Source organism: Mauremys reevesii, linkage group 1, assembly GCF_016161935.1.
Source record: "Mauremys reevesii isolate NIE-2019 linkage group 1, ASM1616193v1, whole genome shotgun sequence".
Classification (NCBI taxonomy): Eukaryota; Metazoa; Chordata; order Testudines; family Geoemydidae; genus Mauremys; species Mauremys reevesii.
Window position 1 is genome coordinate 246,216,657 of NC_052623.1, and position 25,723 is coordinate 246,242,379.

At 42.8% G+C, this 25,723-nt stretch overlaps 1 long non-coding RNA gene across 2 annotated transcripts in view; it reads left to right on the forward strand.

Annotated features, from left to right (window-relative positions):
* Positions 1–25,723, forward strand: part of LOC120395681 — a 35,537-nt gene that overhangs the window by 1,783 nt on the left and 8,031 nt on the right. For both annotated transcript variants that reach the window (XR_005592739.1, XR_005592740.1), the window contains one exon: positions 3,479–3,602. This is a non-coding gene — a long non-coding RNA (uncharacterized LOC120395681). The remainder of the gene's footprint in view (positions 1–3,478; positions 3,603–25,723) is intronic.

The following is a 25,723-nucleotide window of genomic DNA, read 5'->3' on the forward strand; positions in this document are numbered from 1 at the left end:
TGTCAACCTCCTTAAGTATAATATTTTCATTTGCTTTTCACCATTTTTTTAACAAAGGCATGATGGTAAGGTCTTCTCTGTGAGACGTTATCAGACCTACAAATCTCTTCAATGTGTACTTTTAAAAAAACAGTAGCCTTTGATCATGGGTAGGAGTGTGTGTGGGGGGAAGCATGTAAACAAGATATTGTTAGAGGGTAAGACTATTTTCCTCATAAGGCATGGGCCTAGTACTTTTTTGAAAACAAAGCAAAAGTCTTATGCTAGTTCTTCAGTTTTCCATTGTACGTTGTGTGAATAATTTCTACCTCATATTTTTAGTAACAGCACTTGATACCTCTGATAAAGGCATGGGAGAAATCTCATAAATGCATCTTGTCTATAGTGGAGTCACTTCATTGGGATACTCCATGCATGCTCTCATACACCTCTGATATCAAAGATACTAGCTAAGCATAATTAATTCTGTAGTAATTGTCTTGCTAAATTGAGACTACAACTCAATATCACTAAGTGCGCTAGAAGCAAGATGAGCCCAATTTTCAGATGTCCTTAGTGCCCAAAACACCAACGGAAGTCAATGAAAGCTCTTCTAAAGACTCCAGTCTTCTGAAGACTAAGCTCTAGCCATCCACAGGCTTCTGATCATAACATTTCTGCATATCTTCCTTGCTTATCAGTCCACCAGTAACTATTTTCCATGATAAGATAAATTCTGCTCTGTTAAACCAGTGTAAATCTGATATAGCTTCCATTTACATCAGTGGAGTTGTGCTATATTTATACCCATTTTAAAAAAAGAGCGTAGAATTTGATTCATACTATACAAGAATTTCTAATTTAGAAAAGGTACTATGCTTAAGTGTGCCATGAGTTTCACAGAAATTGAATCTAAATCCACAAATAGTCATAGTGAAACCAACAGTTATACTAAGAACAAGAGTTATTGTTGGATGTATTTTAAAATACTGCATACTGCTCATATTCTTCTAACTCTAACCTCTATCAATGTTTACAAATTACTGATTTTTTAACTCGGTTTCTTATAATATTCAGTGAGGATTTGGAGGTAAATACCAAATAATTATCATTAGAATGAGCTTCAGTTGAGTACTTTGCACATTTCAAAATTCTAGTTATTTGACACTTTAAAATTTTCATTTAGTCCTCAAATAATTAAACAAAACACAATAGCCCCTTTCTTTCTTCATTAAACTTTTGAGAACAGGAGCAGTATATTTATAATAGAGAGAGGAAGAGCTTAATTTGCACTTACCTCTAGTTCAGACAGCAGGCAGTACCAATTGTGCCTTCCTTGTCAAGTTTCAAGAACTTGCAATCCTTAATTTAAACACTTGAGAGATCTATGGAGCCTGTCAGTCTAGTTAATGAAGCCTCCCTATTTCCTTTTTTTTTTTTTTTTAAACAAAATCTGACTTTCTTTAAAGACCACTTAAGGCATATCTTCTGATTATACAAACAGGTTCTGTCCTACAGGGCTGAACAATCCAATAATACCTCTTTACATTCCTCCCCTACCTGAAGTGTGCGCACACACTTTTTACCTATATAAAGCATAGCTTCTTTAACGGTAAGGACCTTCTAATTAGCTAAGTTGGACTCAGATATACAACAGACCTCTACCATTTTCAGATAAAAGGTGTTTAATATTGCTTTGCTCTCATGCAGCACCTTTGATCTGAGGACCTCAAAGTGAACATAACTATGATGCTATATCAGACAAACAAATACTGCTCCATGCTCTTGTGAGAGAGAGAGAAATTATACCTATTTTTCAGATGGTTAAAATAAGTTAAAGCAGGAAAAATAAGGAAGTGCTTGCCCAAGGTCACGGTGTCATTGAGTAGTGGAGTGACTAGTAGGAAGTCAATAAGAGCTGCTGGATGCTCAGTGCTTTTAAAAATCAGGCCAATTAATTAAGTGCTTTGGTTTCTAAATCCAAATTTTATCTTTAGGCACCCAGGTTTGAAAATCATGGCCCCCCACCTTTCCTGATTTGATAGATTTTAGTTATTTTAAGTTGTGAAGGACTTTGAAAAATTAGGACAAGTTTGAGTTTGATGTGGTAGAGAATGGGGAGCTGGTGGAAGGACTCAAAGACAGGATGATATGGTCAGAATTTGGACCAGGAAGACAATTTTTAACAAAAGCATTTTGAGGGGTAGGGAGCTGAATAGGGGTTCAGGAAGGCCAGGGAGGAGCAGGTTGCAGTAGCCAAGGTGGGAGGTGATGAGGGCCTGAATAAAGGAGTTTTTGTGATGTGATCACAAGGCTGGATTTGGAAGTGTTATGTAGGACGTGGCAAGATTTGGATGTTATCTGAATGTGTGGGTCTAGGGAGAGGGGGTAGCATCAAAGATATCCTTAAACTAGACCTGCTTGAGAAGCAGGATGGGGGTGTTGTCAACAGTGCCTAAAAAGACGGGAATGTAGAGGTATGACAAAGTTCAGTTTTGATTGTCTGTCTGAAACTTAATCTGATGGCAACTCACCCAAGAGGAGACATCTCAGTAACCAGGAGAGATGCAGGATTAAACAGATTAGGAGTGGGGAGGTGGATTTGTGAATCATTGGCATAAAGATGGTATTGTCTCTCAGTTGTTGTGTTTTGTTTTTTATTTTAAGGAGCAGAAAGTTGCCAGCTTCTGATAAAAAGCTGTCTGAAAACTCTGATCACATTGCCTTTGTTTAAAGGAATAGCACATAGTAGTTCAGAAGAAATGTGTGGTGTTTTAGGATGTATTACTATAATCTCTAACACATTATAATTTAAACTGCTTTTGCTTTATGGATTTGGGGATTCTCCAGAAAAAAGTGGCATTAATATGAACCTGTGGATTTATACTGGATTACTTGACATGTCCTCGAAGTTTTGCATGGTGTTTTAGGAAACCTCATTGATGGTATGTCTATACTAACCGCTGAATCGGCAGGCAGCGATCGATCCAGCGGGGGTCGATTTATCGCATCTAGTCTAGATGCAATAAATCAAACCCAAGCACTCTCCCATCGACTCCTGTGCTCCTCCACCACGAGGCGCACAGGAAAAGTCAACAGGGAAGCAGCAGCAGTTGACTCACCACAGTGAAGACACCGTGGTGAGTAGATCTAAGTATGTTGACTTCAGCTATGTTGTTCACATAGCTGAAGTTGTGTAATTTAGCTCAATCTCTCCCCCCCCCATGTAAACCAGGCCAAGTGTATGCTACACATGAGTGTCTAAGAAGTGCATACTTGATATCTGCACCAGTAGCGCAGCTGGGGGAGCAGAGGGAGCGGCCACTTCCCCAAGTGCTCACTTGGTGCTTCCCAGCATGTCTGGGTCTTCGGCAGCACTCACTTCGGGCTCTGCTGCGTGCATCTTGCAGCGGCAGCATTTGCGGACGGTGTTTCTCCTGCTCCCCCCCACCCTCGCTTTGTGGCAGCCGAGTGACGCTCCTCCCTGTTCCCACTGCAGGGCGCCTGCTACCTTGCTTGGCTGAGGACTAATCCAGCCTGGGTTTCCCACAGGCAGCTCCAGGTCAGCGGCAATTCGGCAGCGGGTGCTTCAGTCACTCCGGGTCTTCGACAGCAATTCAGCGGTGGGTAATTCGGCGCGGCGGGTTCTTCAGTCTTCGGCAGCAAGACTTGGGTTTTTCTTTCTTTCTTTCTTTCTTTTTTTTTTCTTTCCTGCGTCGCATCAGGTGGCACCTTTTTTATATATATTCACTCCCTGTGCTCTTAGAACCTGACTATGCCATTGATCTTAACCATGAAGGTGCTCTAGGCATAGCATGCAATTTGCTTTAATTCTAATGGGTTATCTTTAAAGATTATGGCTCCAGATAAGACCCTATTGTAGTCCTTTGCCAGCTCAGAAAACCCAGTTTTAGTGATATAGACATTTTATTTCTGTGTTGAATTAGGTAAATCCAGACTCCTTTTTCTGAAGAGTTAAATAGAGATTATCTTAGCTATAGATATACATGTGCACACATAATATATGTGTGTCTGTGTGCGTGTGATTTTTATATATATATATATATATATATATATATAAATAAAATAATCCAATACCTGGTGATCATACTAGTTGCAGTTACCTTAAACTGGTGATTCTTCTCACTTCATCAGAAGGTTAATATATTTCTGGCTATGGACTGTTCCATGAGCAGGTTATTCGCGTTCATTTATTCTTTAACTTTCCCTTAGCACTGTCTTAGTTCTTTGATTTAGCAAATGTGACCCTTCTACTTGATCTCTGACTAAACTTAACCCTCCTTTTGATTTCTTAAATTCTGGAAGCTCAGACAAGGAATCACAAAATAAACAAAGATCCTCAAGAAGCCCTAGCAGTTCTTAGGTCCTGTGAGAGTTCATTCCGCAGCCGTGATCTGATGTGTGAGACAGCTCTGTCTCCTGCAACAATGGGCTTTACCCTTGCCATGGACAGCTTCATCATGCTTTAGGAATGAAGTTATCTACTACAGTCCAAATCCCAGAGATTCAGGCCATCTTTTAGTGATCCCATACCAAACCAGTGAATACCTTGAAGATAAGGACAGAGACTTTGGATTTGACTCTTTCTCTGGGAGGCCATTGTAGATTGCAGAGGACAGGTCTGATGTGCTCAAAGTAGCTATATTGCTAAGCTGATTAGGGCTGACATAGTTCTCTGATGGGGACTGACTACCCAACATTTAGAAAAATCATACAGTGATTTAAACAGTGAAATTTATGCCATACCTAGGAAGAAATCTGATCTTTTCTGTAGTGGATGCTAAATAGATAAATGAAAATGAACCTCAAATATATACATATCAAACATATGGAGACTCCAGTATAATTCCACCAACTATAGTCACGTCAGGCATGGACATGGTCCATTGGGTCAAATTCTCTGTTTTACAATCAGTGCATTCCCACTGAAGTCGATGATGATGAATGGGTATAAGTCAATACAAAATTTGCCCTACTGTACTTAACGTGTATCAAAGCAGTGTGGTTTTGCACTGTTAGTTTACAGTTTAATTACATAATTACATGCATTCCTACTAGTATAATTCTCTTTTAAATAATGGATATTCCTCATAAGCAGTTGATTCCCTGGAAAGAGAGAAATCAGAGAGAATGTGTTTGAGCCACCTTGCACAATTCCGCTTGCCCCTGCACTCAGAGTCACTGGATCAAAGTCAGTTAAAAACATGCTTGCAATGTGTCATTGCCTGCTGCCTCCATTGTCACTTTGGTCACTAGCACCAATGAGTCTATTAGATAGAAAAGACAGAGAGAGGAAAACAAATGAAGTAATGTAGCTTGTTAAACTTCTGCCTTTCAAGTGTTTTGGAGTATCTTTATTTCTCTGTTACTGCGACAGAGAGGATCCTTTTATGAGCTATTGCTCACCCTTTCCTCCAACCAGCCACCAGCAAAAGAGCTCAATGCAAAACAGAATTTTCATATATTGGCAATATTCCATCCAACTATCTTTATCCCTTCTGAGGTCTAAGTCTCCGTCAAATCATAGACAAGACGTGCTAAATTCCTTAAGTGTCTGCATTTATTAGCACAGCAGAGAGCAGATGCTTAGTTCCTCTGGTAAAACAAAGGCAAGGAATTTGTCATCTTATGTATGTAAAGCATACCTATCACACTACAGAGAAATATAGCAGCAAATTAGGCCCAGTACTCCATACTGGTGTAGGGTGACCAGATGTCCCATTTTTAAAGGAACAGTCCCGTATTTAAGCCCTCTTGCAGGTGTCCTCACTCTTTCTTAAAAATGGTAAATTGTCCCATATCTTCTGTCTTTCCTCTCCCCGTGCCCCCCCCCCGCTCACCTGCATCAGTACTGTTGGGTCCTGTTGCTGGCCAGATCCCTGCTTGCCAGCCACCTGCCCACCAGTGGTGAGTGGGAGCAGGGGTGGCTCCAGGCCCCAGCACGCGAAGCGCATGCTTGGGGTGGCAAGCTGCGGGGGGCGCCCTGTGGGCGCTGCGTGGGCAGCAGGCAGGCTGCCTTCGGCGGCTTGCCTGCGGAGGGTCCGCTGGTCCCGCGGCTTCGGAGGACCTCCCGCAGGACCAGCGGACCCTCTGCAGGCAAGCCGCCGAAGGCAGCCTGCCTGCCGTGCTTGGGGCGGCAAAATTCCTAGAGCCGCCTCTGAGTGGGAGGATCCATCCAGTGACCGATGATGGGGGTGGGTATGCAAGGCTGGTAGGGGAGCAAAGCTGCAGCGTTCAGGGCCAGCTCTCCTTGCATGTCAGCTTTCAGCCAGCAGGACTTCTCCCCCTGTCCTGTTTCCAGCCAGCGCTGGCTGCACACTGTGGTGGCCAGTGAGTGTGGGCAGGCTTACATGTCACCTCTGCTGCCCACCCATCGGCCCTTTATGTGCTTCCCCACCCCCCTTGCTGTCCTCTCCCAGCTTTGCCCCTTCACTTCCCCCCACAGCCCCACTGATTTCCCCCCCCCACCCCCCATATCTCCACCCAGCGTGCTACATCCCACTCCCAGTCCCTGTGCAGAGAACCAGCCCCTGGACGGAGCGCTCAGCTCACCAGCAGCTTGGCCGGCAGGCTCCCTCCTTCCCTCACTGCCGCTGGCTGGGCCAGAACCCCAAGAAAGCCCCAGACTCTCCAGCCTGGGGTGCCGGCCTGGAAAAGCAAAGCCCTGCATGTGCCAAAGCCCTGCACAGCTCTGGCACAGGGAAGCCTCTCGGCCCCTCATCTAAGCTCTGGAGTGGTGGGGGCAAGTAAAGTGATTTCCAGCCTGTACACATCTCCACCCTGCAGGCTCCATAGCATCCCCTGGGCAGGGGCTCAGAACCCTCTTCATCCATCTCCCTCCTCTCCCACCCTGGGTCCTGCCCCCAGGAAGTGCAGGGCTGTTCCGTCCCCTAGGCACCCTCTGCTGCTGAGCCACCTCTCTGGCCAGGTTTGCTGAAGCCCCTGCAGTCAGGTTCCCTGGGCCCTGGTGCACAATGCATCCTTAGGGCTTAACCCTTTCCGGCTCACACTGTAGCTGGGGCATAGGCACCGACTCTGTGGGTGCTCTGGGGCTGGAGCAGCCACAAGGAAAAAAATGGTGGGTGCTGAGCAGAACCTCCCCCTCTCCCCAGCACCTCCTGCCCACCGGCGGGCCCCACTGATCAGCACCTCCCCCTGCCTTGCAATGCTTACTGCCTACTGTGGATCAGCTGCTGTTTCACAGTGTCAGGAGGTGTTGGAGGTAGGAGAGCACAGCATGGTTGAGGGGGAGGGTGGGAAGTAGCAGGGCAGGGGTGGGGCCTTGGGGGAAGGGGTGGAGTGGGGATGGGGTCTGGGCGGAGCCAGGTGGGGAAGCACCCCTTGGCAGATTACAAACTTGGTGCCTATGGCCAGGGGACAGCAGGCAGCTGGGTTATGTCGGTGACCAGGGTATGTCAGTGGCCAGCAGCAGCCTGGAGGTGTTAGCTGCCTTTTGACACTGTGCGGGCAGGAAGGGACAAGCTGTTTCCAGCCACATGGAGGTGGTGGGGGAAGAGATGAACTCTGCAAAGACATGGACCAAGTCATCCCTTCTCCTCCCCTGTGGCTGGAAGCAGCTCCTGTCCCACCTCTCTTGCACAGTGCCAAAAGGCTGCTTCTGGCCATGTTCTGGTGTAAACCCTGGCAGAAATCTTGGAGGGAGGAGGGGCCATGTGACCTGCATACCCCCCACTCCCACACTTGTTGCCTTGATATCTGGCACCACGTCTTTCCATGAGAGCCAGGTCCATCCTGGGGGCCCAACCAGACATGGAGGGCAGAGCACTGGGCAGGGAGGGATGGGTCTATTGGTCACCCTCCCCCCACCCCACCCCCATGTGAGAGAGGTGTAAGGGAATGTGTGCATGTCACCTCTCCCCCTGTGAATCCTAAAGCTTTAAAGATAAGAAGGTAAATAAAAACAATCAACTATGTAATATTTCTTTTTAACATCAGGTTGACTGAGCCCCTGTTAATTTGAATGTTTGTACTGCATAGTTCTGATTGCCGTTGAACTTGCTTGAATACAAGTAATTTTACCAGGTGTCCCATATTTTGCATAGGGAAATATGGTTACCCTACAGTGGTATTACTCTTTTTTTTTCCCTTCACTACATTGATCGATGTTCTGTGTGCATGGATCATGCCCAAACCATGAGAGAGGGAGATACTCACTTCTTGGGCAGTGTCCATCCTTTCTGCAGGCCTCTCTGAGGCCTCTTCATTGATCTGTGCTGAGAGAGGGTGGGCAGGGATTGGACAGTTGGAAAGGGGGAGAACATATGTCATCTTTAAACCACTTCTGCACTGCTCAGTGGAGAAAAGGTAATCCAGCCTGGAGCTTTGCTCGAGCCAACATAAATTCTGCCCCTTATAATTATAGCCAAGAAGAAGACACAAAAAGGAGTGTGAAAAAACTATATTTCTTTATTGAGGAATTTAATTCCAGTGTGCTTTATCTGTAGCACACAGTACACTGTTCCGTAAAGAAGTTCTCTGCAACGTTGTTTATTTGATGGTTTTGCTTAAATCTCCCCACCGTCGCACTACTGGTACAGAAGCATAGAGGGAGCACTGGTGTTTTTACCAATGGGTCATTTATAGACTTGCACTAAACAGGTTTAAATGACATGGTATTAAAACACCACCCATGCCCTTTGTATGCTAATACAACAGTTAGACAGTGATGACAAATATCAGTGTCACCAAAGGGTAAAATTTTCAAAAGCACTCAAGTCCCATTTCAAAAGGGATATAAGCATTTAGGAGCGTAAGTGTCATTAAAAAGCTAGATGAATTGGGCATCCAAGTTTCCCCTGAAAATGGGACTTGAGTGTTTTTGAAAATTTTACTCAAAGCCTAGCATACTTCACTGCAATGGATGCATGTTCAAACCTAGTTTTGCAGGGAAATGCTGGCCTTATTTGACAGTTCATGTCAAACATTACTGTTTCTGGTGTTCAGACAGCCTAATAGTGCATAAAGGTATTCTGAAAGAGTCAGATCTTTATTACACTAGTGTCAGATGTGTTACTCTGGATTTACATCAATATAACAGAGATCAGACTCCTGCCCCACTGCAGAGTATTATTTTTTCCCCTACAGTTGTTTATAATATAACTATAACCTACCTCTTTCATGCAGCCACCTGCCATTTTTGCTCTATAGCTGCCAGAAGGTTTAAAGGCATGCTTTTAAATATCGTGAAAGTTTCCTGTTGTTAAGAAAATGTAGTCTTAGCACTTTTAAGTAAACAGTAACATACACACATCACAAATCGTGCTTTTTGATAGAATCTAGTCTAGCTGCTTGAGGGACACCACTGATTGTTGCGGGGGAGGGGAGGGAATGGCTCAATTTTTAGCTGAAAGGCCTAGCCAGGATTAGTTGCAAAAACTGGGCTGGATTTATACAGCTTTGTACCAAAATAATTAAGGCCAAATAGTCTGAGAAGTACCAGTTTATGAAACATTGTTTCTATTTGGTTTTTATCCTCTTTAGTAACAACCGTTGCATAGCCCTGAAAATGGGGGTACAGGAACTAAGAAAATTATTTATTTTTTAAAATATATGGAAATCAATTCCTTGGAAAAATTGCATTTTTCATCTCCTCTCTAAATCCTGAAAGGCAAGTGCAAAATGGTACTGCAAAGTGGTCACCATATAAAAAGTCAGCATTTAACAGGAATTTACCAAACCATAATTATCGAGAGACTACAGCAATATCTTATATGGGGAAACAGCATTATCTTTGCTACCATTATCTGATAGCTGGTATATTATGATTTAAGTCATGACTGTATGTTTAAACTCTGTCATAGAAAACAAGTGCATTCAAGAGACAGCAAATTAAACTGCAGGTGATCCAGCTGGAGAAGGTTTGTTGTAAATCAGGAAGCTAACATGCAGATTAGACTCTCTCTGTGACCTCCTGCTTGTGTATCTACCATACATATCCTCTGTCAGGAACCACAAGCATCTGAACATCAGTAAAAGACTAGCTGCATATATAACATAGAACCTAACATGACAAATAATAGATTTATAGCCTATGCATTTTGGAACAGTTCCTAGAAACATACAAAGAACAATTGTGATAATCTCTTGAAGACAAGCATCTACTATAGTCTTATCTGGTAATGGGTGAATATTCATAGCAAATGGTTTCTGAGACAAATTTTGCTCTCCCTTCCCTCCCCACCCCCGGTTCTGTGAATTCATCATGAACAGACTTTGATTTTTTTTTCTCCATTATTTGTAATTGTTCAAACGCTTCAAACATATTTCAGCCTATGAGTTGTTAGACTAGATCTTCAGCTATGTTACTTATAGTATGTGATACTAAATCACATGGTATAGTTATTGCTTCCTGATTAGATGACCCCCTTTATAAACTAGGAGTGATTATTTCAGGCATGAATAGCAGATACCCGTATTTGTGCATGAATACTTTTATTACCATGCAAACACTGCTATTTCAAAAGAACAGCCATTTCCCCACACATCCATACTGCAAAACATGAATTTATGTGAACGTTCTCAGAAGAGTGAAAATAAAAAGATGGCTGAACATCCACTGGGAATTCTAACAAATATTTGCAAATACAACTTGTTCATGCAAACAAATGTTGCAGTATTGGCTTGGTCATACTTGACATACTTGACAATAGTTACAACTGACAAAAGGACTGGAGGGAGGAAGCATGACCTTGTGATTAAGGCATGAAACAAAGTTAGGAGATCTGGGTTGTATTTTTTTTCCTCTAACAGACTTGCTGTGTGATCTTGGGAAGTCACCTAATTACACTGTGCCTCACTTCTCCCTGGCCCCATCTATAAAATAGGGATGATGATAATACCACCACGCAGACTTATTAATATTAATGTGCTTTCAGAATTGCAGGGAAAAGTGCTGTGTACAAAGAGACCATTACTGTTAGGCATGGGGGATGGGAGAGGGTTTTTGTTTTTTTTTTTTAAGTCTATGCACATGGAAAAATTTCCTTTTCTGAAGGAGAATGAAAGTGGAAGTGAAGGATGATAGATCTGCACCATCGTTGCAAAGAGCCAAAGCCTATTCTTATTTACAGCAGTGCTAATCAGAAGAGAGAGAGACCTGTCTTGTGGTTAAGGCACTGCATTGGGATTTGGGAGATCTCTGTTGAAGATGTATAGTCACGTTGCCTAATGCACTCCTTGAAGACACTCATACCACAGTGGAGAGTGAAGTATAAGAACCGATTCTAGAATAGAATTCCTGGCTCTGCCACAAACTTCTTCTGACAGTTTTGACAAGTCCCTTAATCTGTCTGCCTCAGTTCCCACCTGTAAAGTGGGCATATACCATTTCCTTTCTCCTGGCTCTGTCTCTCTCTTGTTAGGCCCAGATCCACCAAACCTTATACAGATGCTTAACTTTACACATGTGATTAGTCTAATTGGCTTCAGTGCAGCTACTTGTGTGTAAATTTACACACGTGTATGTTTGCAGGGGTGGGACTGGCTGTTACTACTACTCAGCAACTAGCACAATGGCACCCCAATCTCAGTCAAGCCACTACTGTAATATTACTGCTGCTGAAATTAGTATTAGGAATAATTCAGTTTACTTAATTGGAGTTACACTCAATTGGCATCAGAATGACTGAACAAAATTTGGCGTATGGTAAGATTTTCAAGCTTTCATAATTACATGAATATAGAAAGACTGAGATACAGGTCAGATGGTGGGAGTGGAATATTTATCTTTATCTAGAAAATGTTGGCTTTGCAAGTTCTCCCCACCCCACCCCCAATTTTCAAAAGAAAAAGGGAAGAGTTGTAACTATATAAAAGGTATTCGTCAAGAACAGCCATAGGCCAAGCAACACAGATGAGCAACTCCAATGTGAAAACACTTCTAAAGTTCTAAATGAGTTGTCCCCGTGGTAATAAAGAACCTCTGTTTTATAGCATGACAGTATGTAAGACAGCATTGTCAGCTGTAGTTTATTTAAAGCACAAGGCCTGTAACAGGAAAATAATGACTTTAATAAAATTTACTATTGACTTTGTAAGCTAAAATCTTTCTGTCATCAGGAATACAAAAAAAAAAAAAACCACAACCTGCCTGAAAGCACTTAAATATATTCCTTTAATATTTCAAGGCAAGTTGTGACTTTTTTTTTAATATACATGCTACCTCAAAAATACTGTAGTGGGGTGGAAATTAGTATTTTTAATAAAAGTTGGAATTGCTTACATAAGGGAAAAACTGGTAATGACCTATGACACTGCCTATTGAAAGCAACATTTGAGGAAACTGAAAAAGCAGTTAATGCAATTCCTTGAAAAGCTGTATAAAGCTATGTCACAAATGAATGATTTATAAATTTACAGAATGTCCTTCTCATCTAGAGGATATCTTTTAATCATGCACTGTAGTTTTCTCGGAGTGAACTCCAAAGAGCCTGCTGTGGAGAGAGACAGAAATCTGTAGCATGTTAACAAGGTTAGGGGCATTTCTAAGAATTGGACGAAGTGAAAAAAAACGTATGGCATGATTTTACTTTCCAACCAATTTGATTAAATTCACTATAGATTGCTAGTAGTGTGCACGAGAGGTCATGCCCGTTATATGAAAAGCTGCAGAATTTTCATTCCTTTAATGTTTTTTACATAGTTAAAATAAACTGTGGTAAAAAGTTTCCCAACAGTGTATGACAGCTCAATTTAGAGGTGAAACCTTTTAATAAAACCTCATGAAATGAATGCTTTAGTTTATGCACTCTGTTTGTGTTTCCCACTGGAGTGCTCAGCATTATGAAGCAGTGGTTTCTTTCCTTACTACTGCAGAATAACATCATGAAGGTGAGACCAGAGCTTTATATTAGAAAATATCTAGCTCAGCCAAGGTAAAAATGTTGATGGCGGAATCTCAATTTAGAGCTAAAATGCTTTCCTCGTAACTTAAAAAAATGCTATTGTGCATTAATTTACATTGCAGATAATTAATTAAAAATGAAGAAAAATATTCCTCAGGGTTTTTTAGACAAAACTCTGGGTCCAGAAACAGTATTAAGAGGGGAACGGATTAAAAGTTTTTTTGAGAGTAGTGAATGTTTTTGCTGTAGTTTCAGCAACTGATCCAGCCAAAGTCAAATTTGTCACTCCCCCTCCCATACACAATCCAGAACAACTTCTTTTTGCTTTGAGGGGAACATCAAAACAAGAAAAAAGGTAATGTTTTCATGAGTGGACATGGTGTCTCTCCCCTCTAGAGTGCTGCACCAGTTCTGCCTAATAAAATGGCAGCTGCCTTCTGCAGAAACCTCAACATTTAAAGAAGCAGTACAGAGAGATCAAAATGTTCAACATCCACCACATTTTAAATAAGAGTCTGGGTTCATGCAAAACCTGAGAGCCAGGAAGGCAAAATCTGAAAGAACAAGGTGGGGGGGAACAAGTCCAGGGGAACCACTAATATAGCCACTAATATAGCTCCCACTGAAACTTGTGCAATATGAATCATAACTCTGTTACGAGTCTGCATATAACCTACTGACCCTTTGGCACAGGGAAACCAATGAGGCATGCTATAAAAATCTCTCATTCTGAATGAATGCTGTACAGGTTAGTAGACCACAGTCCTGTTGGATTGTCTGCTGTAACATACCTGCTCTCGTGGATCTGTGTGGTAGTATAATGAGCTGCTGCTTGGCTTTGGCTATTTTTCTCTGCTATTGAAGTTCCATGTTATATTACACAATATAATTTTTTCAGATGTCTTTATCTCCATTTTTCCCCCCCAAAGGATGATTCTGTTTAACCTGTCTGTCTTTCTAACCTCTCTAAGTTGGCCAATGCCCCTGCTGACGTACTACTGCACAGCAAACTCACCTGTACAGAGGGGATAGTATCAGCACAGCCATTGGCCACATATAACATAGGTTGGAAGTTCCACAGGTTTTCAGTCCTACTAAGCATTTTTGTCGTTTTCCCCGTGATGTGAAACTTAGAAGATATGGCCCCAAAACATTTAGCCTGTTTACAGGCATGTCAGATTCTGTAAACATCAAGGCCAGTAAAGCTGAAATTAGAGTTACTGGCTTCTTTGTTCTCAGGCATGCATGTCACAGCACTGCCTCCACATTTGCCTGCTGGCTCCAATCTTATGAGCAAGATGAGGCACAGACACTTGCAAGAATCTTGCATTCGCAGTCTTCACGGCTGCTCACGGAGACTGGAGTGGTGAAAGTAAAAGGGTTGCTCAGTTTAGAAATATGGACCAAATTTTTTAAAATAGGCTACAAAATGAACTCCTAAATCCATATTTAGGCATCTAAGCAGGCATGGTTTTTGTTCCCCCCACCCCACAAGAGTTTCGCAACTAATGTCTCCCAGCTTCTTTGGGTGCTGAACAGTTTTTAAACTCAAACCTCTCTAAAGTGCCTAAATATAGATTTCAGATCATATCTTTAGGCTCCAGTTTTTGAAAAGTTTGTCCTCGGTTTTTAATCCACATTTAATCTGACAATATGAATATCAAATGGAGATTGTTTGTTTTTCTTTCTTAAACTTCTTTTCAAAGGCCATGGGAAAAGTGATGATCTCAAAATTGTAACTCATCAACTTTAACCATGGCCTTCTAAAATAATGTTTTTTTAAAAAACAAGATTTATGTAATGTAAATCACAGACCATTGACTCATTAAACTCTTCCCTGGGGTCCAGTAGCTTCAGTCTTGCTGTTACACACTCAAAGGGGGCACAAGGGAAAAAAGCAAACATTTTCAAGAGAAATGATACACCATTCATGCAATTCAGGGGCAAGTCTAGTGTGTGCTGTAGCCATTTACCTTGCTTTTACGTGCTTCTGTGCTTTGATGCTCAATAAAGAAATTAGTACTTACTAGAGCAACCACAGAAACGCACGTTATCTCTGTTAACTCTGAAATTCAAAGAACCATCACATAGCAACATTTATCAATGTGCCATGTAAATTCCAGTAGTATTTTGCAACCTGGTAAAAGTGATCTGCCATAAAAAGCCCCAAATTTAGAATTAAGAATACAAAATAGTCTTGTGGGTACAATGAGTCAGGACATCTAGGTGCTAAACCCAGTGTTGCCATTGTCTCACTTACCATTAGATAAGTCACTAATCTCTCTGTGCTTCAGTTTCTCCATCTGAGATGTGTATACACCCCACAGGGATAGTTGAGAACCATGAAGACCACATAGGAGTGCAAATTATTACATGTGGAATGTTGATAATCAGGGTTTATGTTGCTACAGCATAAGGCAGCTGAGAGAGATCTGTAAAGATGGATTCCAGAGGATTTCTTGGGGTGGGGTGGGGGGAGGTTGGTTGTTTTTATATTGTTTTAGGTACTATCCAATGGTGAAAGGAGACAGTTTTCTGGACTATGCATAACTTGCACAATTCCTGGCCTTGCTAAGAACACAAGTTTGATCCTTGTAAGCTTGATGTTCCTCAAACATAGATACAATAAAATGGCTCTGATCCTGACCCCAGTTAAGACAATGGCTGAATTCCCACTGATTTCAATGAGAGTACAGGATCAGGCCCTTGATTTTCAAGCAGTTTACAGTCTAGAGATATTTCAATCAAGACCTTAAAAAGTGAGATTTTTATCTGCTTTGCATGGATATGGAATTGGTGTCAAGATACAAGGTATCATGGTCCTTCTTAAATAGGAGGTGTTTAATAAAGAAAACAGCTACAGACAGAAGTAAGCCAGCTTCTACACAGCTCGAGTCTCCCTTTTGTTTACTAAGGATCACATCCCATCTGGAAGTCTAAACAGCTCACAGTCATCTAGTGACTGACTAATATACTGCAAGCAAGCACATCAGTGTAGTTGGAATAGGAGTTCTCTGTGCCAAAGGCTGGCAGGATCAGGCCTTGAAATGGTGGGTGTTTTGGTTTTTTTATAATAGAAAATCCTTTTGAGAGGAAAAATACTTTCTGATCATTCTCGTCTAGATTTTTTATTCTACAGAAAACGTTTCCCCCTCATCTTCCTGCAACTCTTTTGTAATCCCACAATAAATTTTTTTAAAAGTAAATTCCCTCATGTTTTACTGTCTTATTGACCAAACTGTAATACACTCCTCCCTGCCACCTCCCGCCATTTAAGAGACAGGCAATTTGAGCAATTCTGACTTATTTCCCTTTGTAGGCATACAGTATAAAATTATGCACAAGTTTCATCAAAGCTGAGTTGTGTCGCTAAAGGAGTGTGTAACTCAAAAATAGAATGAGCCATTTAAAGAAGTTATTGACGCCAATATTAAATTTACAATTATTCATAAAAGAAAATCATCCAAAGAATTCCCCATGCTGCAAGTACACAAAATACTTTGCTACGCATAAGAAGTTACTGGTAAAAAGAGCTATTAATAAATGCATCTCATTTCACTAAAGCAAATGTCATCCTCCAATGGGACTAAGAATCACAGGAACGTCACAAAAGCTACAAGTTTATTCACCATAGCAAATGTAATGACATCCAGCCATTTCATGATGCTACTGTCTCAAAGTAGATAGCTGTCCAAAATGTAGGACAAGAGAAGCATTAGACATATGAAATTGCAGTAATTTATGTACATTATTAACCATACTTTTTTCTTCATAAATATGTAGTTCATAGATTGTTAGAAATGCTTCATGTAGATCTTTTTGCTTGGAACATTTAACTTAAATTATGTTGCATATGATATTAAAATGTCTTTCTAGGCGAAGTTTGACTTTGCAACAACACTATACTGAAGCCTCAGATATATCTAGGGCTAAAATCCATATTTAGGCACCTAAATAAAAGTGTCTTGATTATCAAATATGCTGAGCAGTTCTCATTAGCTTCAGTAGGATGTGTGGATGTTCAGCCATTCTGAAAATCAGGATACATATTTAGGAACTTAATTACAGGTCTAGTAGCCTAACTTTAAGCACCCAGGTTTGAACTCTTTTGTCTAGTCTTTTGTTAAGGACAAGAAAATGAAACAAGTGGTATTGACATATTTAAGGTTATGTGATTGTAAACGTCAGCTGAGATTTCAAAGCTGCCTAGGGGATTTAGCCACACAACTCCCATTAATTGCAAAGGGAGTGTGGGAGTGACTTCCAAAGACACAAATGGCAATTAACCACTGAACTCCTATTAAAAGTCAATGATAGCTGGCTACCTCAATACCATTTTGTGGCTTTGAAAATGATCTGTGGTTTCTAAATCCCCTACTTGGCTCTGACTGTCTCAACCCTGGCTTTGATCTTACTGTTTAAAATTAGAAATGCAACTGGTAGGAGGAAGATGGGTATAAATAAATGCTCTTTCTAATTGAAATCAGGCATTTGAGTGGGATGGGTTAGGGGACAATCTTGTACAACTGTTTAAGTTTCTTCATGCCGTAAAATGACCACATGATACAGCGTAATATGCTCTACGTGATTAGACTTTCTTTTAAGACAAGATTTTTTTTTTTTTTTAGTTTAAAGAGAGATCAGTTCCCCACCATCAGTGTGGATTATAGGGGTCTGGATAGGTTTTTATCAATCTGAATAATCATTACAAAAGCTACAGAGTTTGTCAAATGCCTCAAACCACAAAACATGGCTGGCCAACTGTTTCAGTGATTACCTAATAATTCCGTATCTCTCTAACAAAAGTTTCTCCTTCATGTACACAAAATCACACGAGGAACAGAGCCAGGGAATAAATCATTTTGGTATGTGCTTTAAAAGTTTTAAGAACTAAAAGCACATTTTACCATTTATAAAACACTTTTCATTCCACATTTTCCCATGATAAAGAAACAAAACAAAGACAAAGTTAATGATTAGATATAGTTTCCTCCTTCACAATTCCCTTTTTCCTTCCATTTAGATGAACAGAATAATAAGCTGCATGCTCTACACTGTGCAATGTATAGTGAATATTAAAGGCAATAGCTAGCGTTAACGCAAGTTGAGGAAATCAAGCTCTCAAGATCCAAGAAATACAAAAAATTGAGTTACTGTTGTTTGACACTAACTCAGCAATGCTGGGTCCTGTACTTGCTATACACATTTAATACAAGTGGCTCACCCCTGCAATTTTCTGATCATCCACAGCTCACAGGGAGTGGAAAGCACTCAACACATTGAAGGATTAGACTCTTCAAACCCTAATTCAATTTTGTGGGCTAGATTGTGACTTGGATGCAGGGGCCTAACCTCTCCCCACTCTCTAGAGCATTAGATTAAATGGAGGTGGAATCAGCATGTCTGTTATGGGAGATAACCCCCTTTAGGCCAGGTGGTGTTGGTTATGCAAGATGTAGTCTCCAGATAGGACACACAATGAATCAGCTGACTAAGAGTCAAGTAACTACTTGCCAGAGACTAGAAAGGCTCCAGAGTTAGTCTTGCTCTGCACTTCTACCAACATAAGTTGGTAATGCATCACTCAGAGGTGTGGCAAATCCACACCCCTGAATGCTGTAGTTATACCAACCCAACCCCCGCTGTAGACAGTGCTATGTCGACAGAAGGGCTTCTTCTGTCAACATAGCTACTACCTCTCAGGGACAATGACAGGAGAAGCTTTCCTGTAGGCATAGGTAGCATCTTCACTAAGCCCTGCAGTGACGCAGCTACACTGGTGCAGTGCGCCACTGCAGCCTTGTATGTATAGACAAGCCCTCAGTCTAGATGATGAGGGTTTAAGTAAAACCCTGAGGTAAGTCCCTTCACAGGGACCTGGCAGGGATCCTAAAAGATATCCAGGAAAGGCTGCTCAGGAGGAGGGTGTTGAAATCTGGAAGGGCTCACCATTGTTTTGAGTGCTCTGCTTTTGCTTTAAATCATTTAGTGATAAAGCCATCCCTGAGGAAAGGGCCTTGAACAGAACTGTATTTTGGGCTTTATTTTATTTTCTCTGGCTGGTGTATCTGCCCACCAGTCCAGCTGTGCTACTCAGAGTTCACAGATGCTATACCTTCCCACTATTCCCCCTGGATCAGGTGGGTGGGGAAGCCCAGGGAGTGATGCTACCCGCCTCCCTGCAAATCAGGTGGTGTCATAACTTGCTGCTAGGATAGACCAGTAGCAAATTACTATTCCCCGCCCCTGCAAGGAGCAAGCTGGAATGGAACTGTAACTAAGAGAGACGTCTGTGAGGCACAATGCTTCCCAGGTCTGTTCCTGGCATGACGCAGCTTATGCGAAACCCTCTGTTATACAGACTGTACCTAAAATCATAATCTAGACCATGATCTACACTACTGCAATGTGTAGCATGCCCTCCACTGTCACCATGTTCAGGTTGACTTATACTGATGCCAAGTACTACTACATTCATCTGAGTTGGGAGACTGGCCCAATGAAGCAGGGGGATCCTCAATCCTAATGCTAATGGGCCTATGGCCTCCAGAGATAAAAGGCCAAGTTCTGCTTGTGTGTGCTTGCAGCTTCCCACAAAGTTAGTGGGATCTGTGTGTTTTTATTCTGTGGACCCCCCTGGAGGCCCTGGCTGGCAGGGCTTGGCAGGCTGGAGAGGCTTGAGCTGGGGCTGCTGCTGGGCTGGTGGCTGGCTGCAGCTGGCCGCCCCTGCCCCCCAGGAAAACTGAGAGCAAGAGGGAGGGAGGCCAGGAAGAGCCCAGAGCCCAGACAGAGCTCTCCAGAGAGAGAGAGGCTGGGCTGCTGCTTAGAGGAGCTGAGTAGATACCTGCTGGTGAAGCAGGGCTGGGAGCTGGGGGGAGGAGCTGCAGAGGCAGCCAAAGGAAAGGGCCCGGCAACCCAGCCAGGTATTGAGGGGGTTGCAGAGGCAGAGGGGAGCAGGGGTGAGCAGGCAGGTCGGTCCCCCTTTGCCCCTGATGTGTGGGCTGGGATGCTGCTGTCTGCCCCCCCAGGGGGGCTAGACCCATGACTGACAGTAGCCACTACTGAGGCAAGGCGGGATAGGCGCGGGCGCTGGGGGGGGGAGACCAAGAGACCCAATTATAGATAGCGGCACCGGGGGAGGGAGGGCCGCGGGAGAGAGAACGGGCGGGTCTGCCGCTGGCGCGCTCCAGGGCCGGACCGAGGGACATTCCGGGACCGACCAGCAGGAGGCGCGGCAGGGGTGAGTACCGCCCTGTTACATTCTGAAAGAATAATTTATCCCACATAGCATGTATAGATATGTTTGCAATTCAGCAATAAGTCCAAAGAATCTGAAAGGTGAGGTTCACTGCTAAACACATATTGTCAATGGACTATGGAGGAGTTAACTCCATTCCTATCAATTTAATGACACTCATGCCAATTGTCTCTGTCATTACTCATTCTCCCTCTCCAGAATACAGTCTGCACCATGCATGTGGGGTCAAACTCATCTTTTTCCTAGGGTTCTACTTCAAGCTAGTATAAAATAAACTCTAATCCGGATTTAGCCTTTATCTCCATGCTAGGCCTTTTCTGAGATTCCTTCCTTAGCACTTCTCAGCAGGCCATTCCCGCTTCCCTTAGATAAATTCACCCTGGACCTATCTCAGTAGGAATCAGTCCACATCAGCTGTCAGGGTTCCATTACCCAACTAGCAAATCAACAGACTAACCCTGCCCACCCTATTTTGGACTAAGGCAGTTGAAGTCGGGATAGAAAAGCACTCCTCTAATGAAAGTGCCTTTTTCCACTATAAATCTCAGGAATTAGTGATAGATTAATACATATATGTGCATCCTGGCAGCCCACAGATGCTAGAAACATCTTGGACTGATCTTTCTGGGCAATGACTCACAGTTTCCATGATGAAATACCTACCTCTCAAAGTCATTAAGCTTCTTCAGATCCAGGAAAAAAAGCAATGTGTGTTCCAATTTCTTGGAGAGCAGGAATAGTACAAATTATACCTTTATCCTCTTGAAGCTAAAAGCCAAATAGGCCTTAACCTTTAGTATGAGGAGTTCAACACATGACACTGAGCTGCTTTCTCAGGAACAGGTCTTACGGGCAATTACTGAAAGTTAACAGCTTATAGTTGCACTGTTTCCAGAAGTAGCAAAGTTATGAAACAATCCCCTCTCCTGGCTTAAACAACACCCCAAAATGAAAAATCCATAAACAGCATGCACTCCAGAGGCTGAATCTAGGCTATGCCAATACATACCAACTGAGTGTCTGGTCCTGTATTTGAAGCTGTATTTCTTCAAAAAATAACAGGCTGAATTTTAGAAAGCAAATGAGTGAGGTGGCACAATGCCCTTCATTGCTCTTGAAACAATAACATTTTACATTTATGTCATGCCAGACATTAAGATTCTGAACAAGAAAGAACTATCCCAATTTTATAGCTGAAATGAATGTTCAAGGGCCAAAAGCAGCTTCTAATTTATGGTGCCTCCATTTTGGGATTCCTGGCTTTAGACATGTAGGGCTGGTTTTTCAGAGGTGTTGAGCATAAATAGCTCCCACTGAAGTCACAAAGTGTCCACATGTCAATTGGCCACATGTTGTACCACAGCTTTATTCCCTCAACTGTCATAACCTTTGCCAAACTAAAGTTACTTGCCACTCCTTCTGAAGATGTACAGAGCTCTATACCCACAGACTCTTCATTCCATAATCAAATTTCTTCAGTAACTCTCACCAAACCATAAGAGGATTGTTACATTTATCCTATAGGGAGGGAACATTATGAGCTATAGTCTCCTCCCACTCTAGATTTACACCAATGTAACTTATTCTGTGGAAGTCAATGGAGTTAAGTGATATGAGACTCAGGCCCAGCAAGACAGAGACACTGCGGGAGTAGTCAATGTTTTTAGAACATGGCAGCACTTAAGAAAAGCTTTGTGAATGTTTTCACTGTCACTCATCCATGCAGAAGATGAGCATTTCTTTATGCTGCTATATTTCACTTATTATTACCGACACTCCTTAGGCAGTCATGTTAATACTTGTACATGATATAAAAGGAGTGTTTTATAATTAGGCACATGCACACATGAAATAGCCAAAACTAAATTAAGCTTAAATGGATTTTCAAAACGTTGTAAAATACTCTTGCCCAGATTTTGTACTCTCAAATGGATTAATCTGAAAAACAACTGGGACTCAATTTAGACTTTCCTGGCAGCAAGCTAGTGAAATGTCAAACTCACAATTTTACTTTATTGAAGACCCTCCTAGGAGTCCATCAGAAAGAACTGTGCCTGCTTGGTAGCCAGGGATCAGTGGGAGGTAATATTTAGCTTATTAATGTGAATGTGATGTTTGTGTAGTATTGAAGCATAGCACTAAACCAGGACCTTGATCCAATTTCCCAGCTCCCCTTTCGGCCCCTCCCCAACAACATAATCCATGTTTCATTGCTTTTTTTTTTTTAACAAGATCTTGCATAATATCAAAGTGCATTTCAGTTGGTCCCAAGATATTCAACACATAGAATTGACTTGTAGACTGGAATGGTTGAGTAAATTGTGTTCTACTTGTAAACATCTAGTTTTTTTCCTCCTGAAAAGACTCTGTATCAGAGTCAAGGCTAATTTTGAAAGGCCTTCAGTTCCAAGGCAACTGTATTTATTAGTAAGTGTCTATGCTCAACAAGAGAATGGTTTTCATTGGTACTTGGCAATACAGGTAGGACATCCTGAAGTTCTAATCATAAATAGACGACAGACTGTTTACTGACAAAGCTTTTAAAAAATGAAAGGCTTCAAAACAAAATGCAGAAACTTTTAGCCCTACTGTCTTCTCAATCAATCAGAAGCAGGATGGAGAATTCTCTCAGATGTTATGATTCACGACATGCCGTCCATTACCTCTGACTTAATACTATTTGCGGGGTATAGCACTGGGTTGCTGGGGAGTGAGAGTATATTGAGAGTGAAGCTACAAGGCACGAAACTGACATTAAATAAATATTCAGGGCTAGCTAACAGAATGCAAAAGCAGAGAGTTTCCTCGGTTAGCCAATGAGGATAAGGGAAGAATTCTTCCCTAATACTATATCATAATGGAGCAAATTTTGAACCCTTTGAACTGCTCCTATATTTCCTTCTCTATGGTTGAGCAAGGGCATACTCTCTAAGGGTATGTCTACACTACGGGATTATTCCGATTTTACAGAAACCGATTTTTGGAAACATTGTATAAAGTAGAGTGCACGCGGCCATGCTAAGCACATTAATTTGGTGGTGTGCGTCCATGTACCGAGGCTAGCGTCGATTTCCGGATCATTGTACTGTGGGTAGCTATCCCATAGTTCCCACAGTCTCCCCCGCCCATTGGAATTCTGGGTTGAGATCCCAATGCCTGATGGGGCCAAAAATTTGTTGTGGGTGGTTATCGGTAAATGTCATCAGTTGATTCTCTCTCCGTGAAAGCAACGGCAGACAATCATTTCGCACCCTTTCCCCTGGATTGCCCAGGCAGATGCCATAGCATGGCAACCATGGAGCCCATTCAGCCTTTTTTCACTGTCACCGTATGTCTACTGGATGTTGATAACAGACGCGGTACTGCAGCGCTACACAGCAGCATCCCCTTGCCTTTGCAAGTTAGCAAAGATGGTTACCAGCCCTACTGTACCATCTGCTGCTTTGCAAGTTGACAATGACAGTTACCAGTCATACTGTACCGTCTGCTGCTGTCATGGGTGCTCCTGGCCGGCCTCGGTGAGGTCGGTCGGTCGCGCATGGACAAAAATGGGAATGACTCCCCAGATCATTCTCTTCTTTAAGTTTTGTCTAATGGAGAGTCAGTCCTGCCTAGAATATCAGGCAAGCCTACTAAAGAACCAGAGAGGCAAACGGCCGCTCTGGGTCAGAGCCCCAGACATCCCGCAGAAATGATGAGCTGCATGCCATTCTAGGGGGTGCCCCTGCAACAACACCACCCGTTGCGTCCCTCCTCCCCCGCCCCTCCTGGGCTACCGTGGCAGTTATCCCTCCATTTGTGTGATGAAGTAATAAAGAATGCATGAATAAGAAACACTGACTTTATTGCCTCTGCCAGCAGAGATCAAAGTGGGGAGGGGAGGGCAGCCTCCAGCTGCCATGATATTCCAGGCAGGAGTGAATCTCCATTAGACAAAACTTAAAGAGGAGAATGACCTGGAGTCATTCCCATTTTTGCCCAGGCGCCCCCGGCCGATCTCACCGAGGCCAGCCAGTAGCACTCACGGGACGACGATGACAGCTATCAGTCCTACTATACCGTCTGCCATCCACAAGGCAAGGGAAGGGAAGGGGATGCTGCTATGTAGTGCTGCAGCACCGCATCTGCCAGCAGCATCCAGTAGACATATGGTGACATTGAAAAAAGGTGAGAGGATTTTTTTCCCTTTGCTTTCATAGAGCGGGGTGGGGGACGGACGACATATACCCTGAACCACCCGCGACAACGTTTTTGACCCTTCAGGCTTTGGGAGCTCAGCCAAGAATTCAAATGGTTTTCGGAGAGTGCAGGAACTGTGGGATAGCTAAGTCATCATTCGCCCCTCCCTCTGTGAGCTTCCATTTGATTCTTTGGCTTTCTGGTACACTTGTCTCAGCTCCTTAGTTTCACACAGCACTGTGTTGAGTTTCTGTTGTGGCCTCTGTCCATCATGGCCTTGGAGATTTTTTCAAATGTTTTGGCATTTTGTCTATTGGAACGGAGTTCTGATAGAACAGATTCATCTCCCCATACAGAGATCAGATTCAGTAACTCCCATACGGTCCATGCTGGAGCTCTTTTTTGATTCTGGGACTGCATGGTCACCTGTGCTGATTAGCTCTCCACGCTGGGCAAACAGGAAATGAAATTCAAAAGTTCACAGGGCTTTTCCTGTCTACCTGGCCAGTGCATCCGAGTTCAGATTGCTGTCCAGAGTGGTCACAATGGTGCACTGTGGGATAGCTCCTGGAGGCCAATACCGTCAAATTGCGGCCACACTAGCCCTAATTCAAAATGGCAATACCGATTTCAGCACTACTCCCCTCGTTGGGGAGGAGTACAGATATCGATATTAAGAGCCCTTTATATTGAAATAAAGGGCTTCGTTGTGTGGACGGGTGCTGGGTTAATTCGGTTTAATGCTGCTAAATTCGAGATAAACTCATAGTGTAGACCAGGCCTGTGCTTCTAGCTCCCCAGCCATTGCCTCTCTTTGGTGGAGACATGTTTCTCTTTCCTTTCTGACCTGGGTATTTCAAGGCTGCACAGTTCCCTAACTATACTGTGATTCACCCCAGCCCCCAGCAAAAGACAGTCTAAGCAGGCCTGCTTCACTTCCCTCCTCACAGATGGTACACAGTGTGATTGCCATAGTTATAAGTTACCATGTAGCTATTTCTGAGCAAACTGTAAGGTAGAAAACATATTACAAACAATCAAAGAACCTACACACATGCCAATGAGCTTTTCCGAGATCATCCCCTCACTGCAACAAGGGCTCTGATTGGTGATTAGTCCTTCACACCCCACACAGGGGTGTTCCCTGTGGTGATAAGTTCATCAGAGCTTCAGCTCAGAATAAACAGTCAGTCTTATGAGGCATCAGCCAAAATCCTTCCAACCTTTCCCTAAGGAGTGGGGGGGCCCCTTGGACCAGAAATCCTGTCAGTTTGCTGGATCAGAAAGGAGGCCCTGAGTCAGTTTAAAACCAGGCTATTTAACCAAAAAATCCTTCCTTTTGTCTTCTGATTCCTGGAGAATCTAGTTTGAACTAGTATATGTGCACCTCTCCAAGGTATGGTGTTTCTCTGGAGATATTACA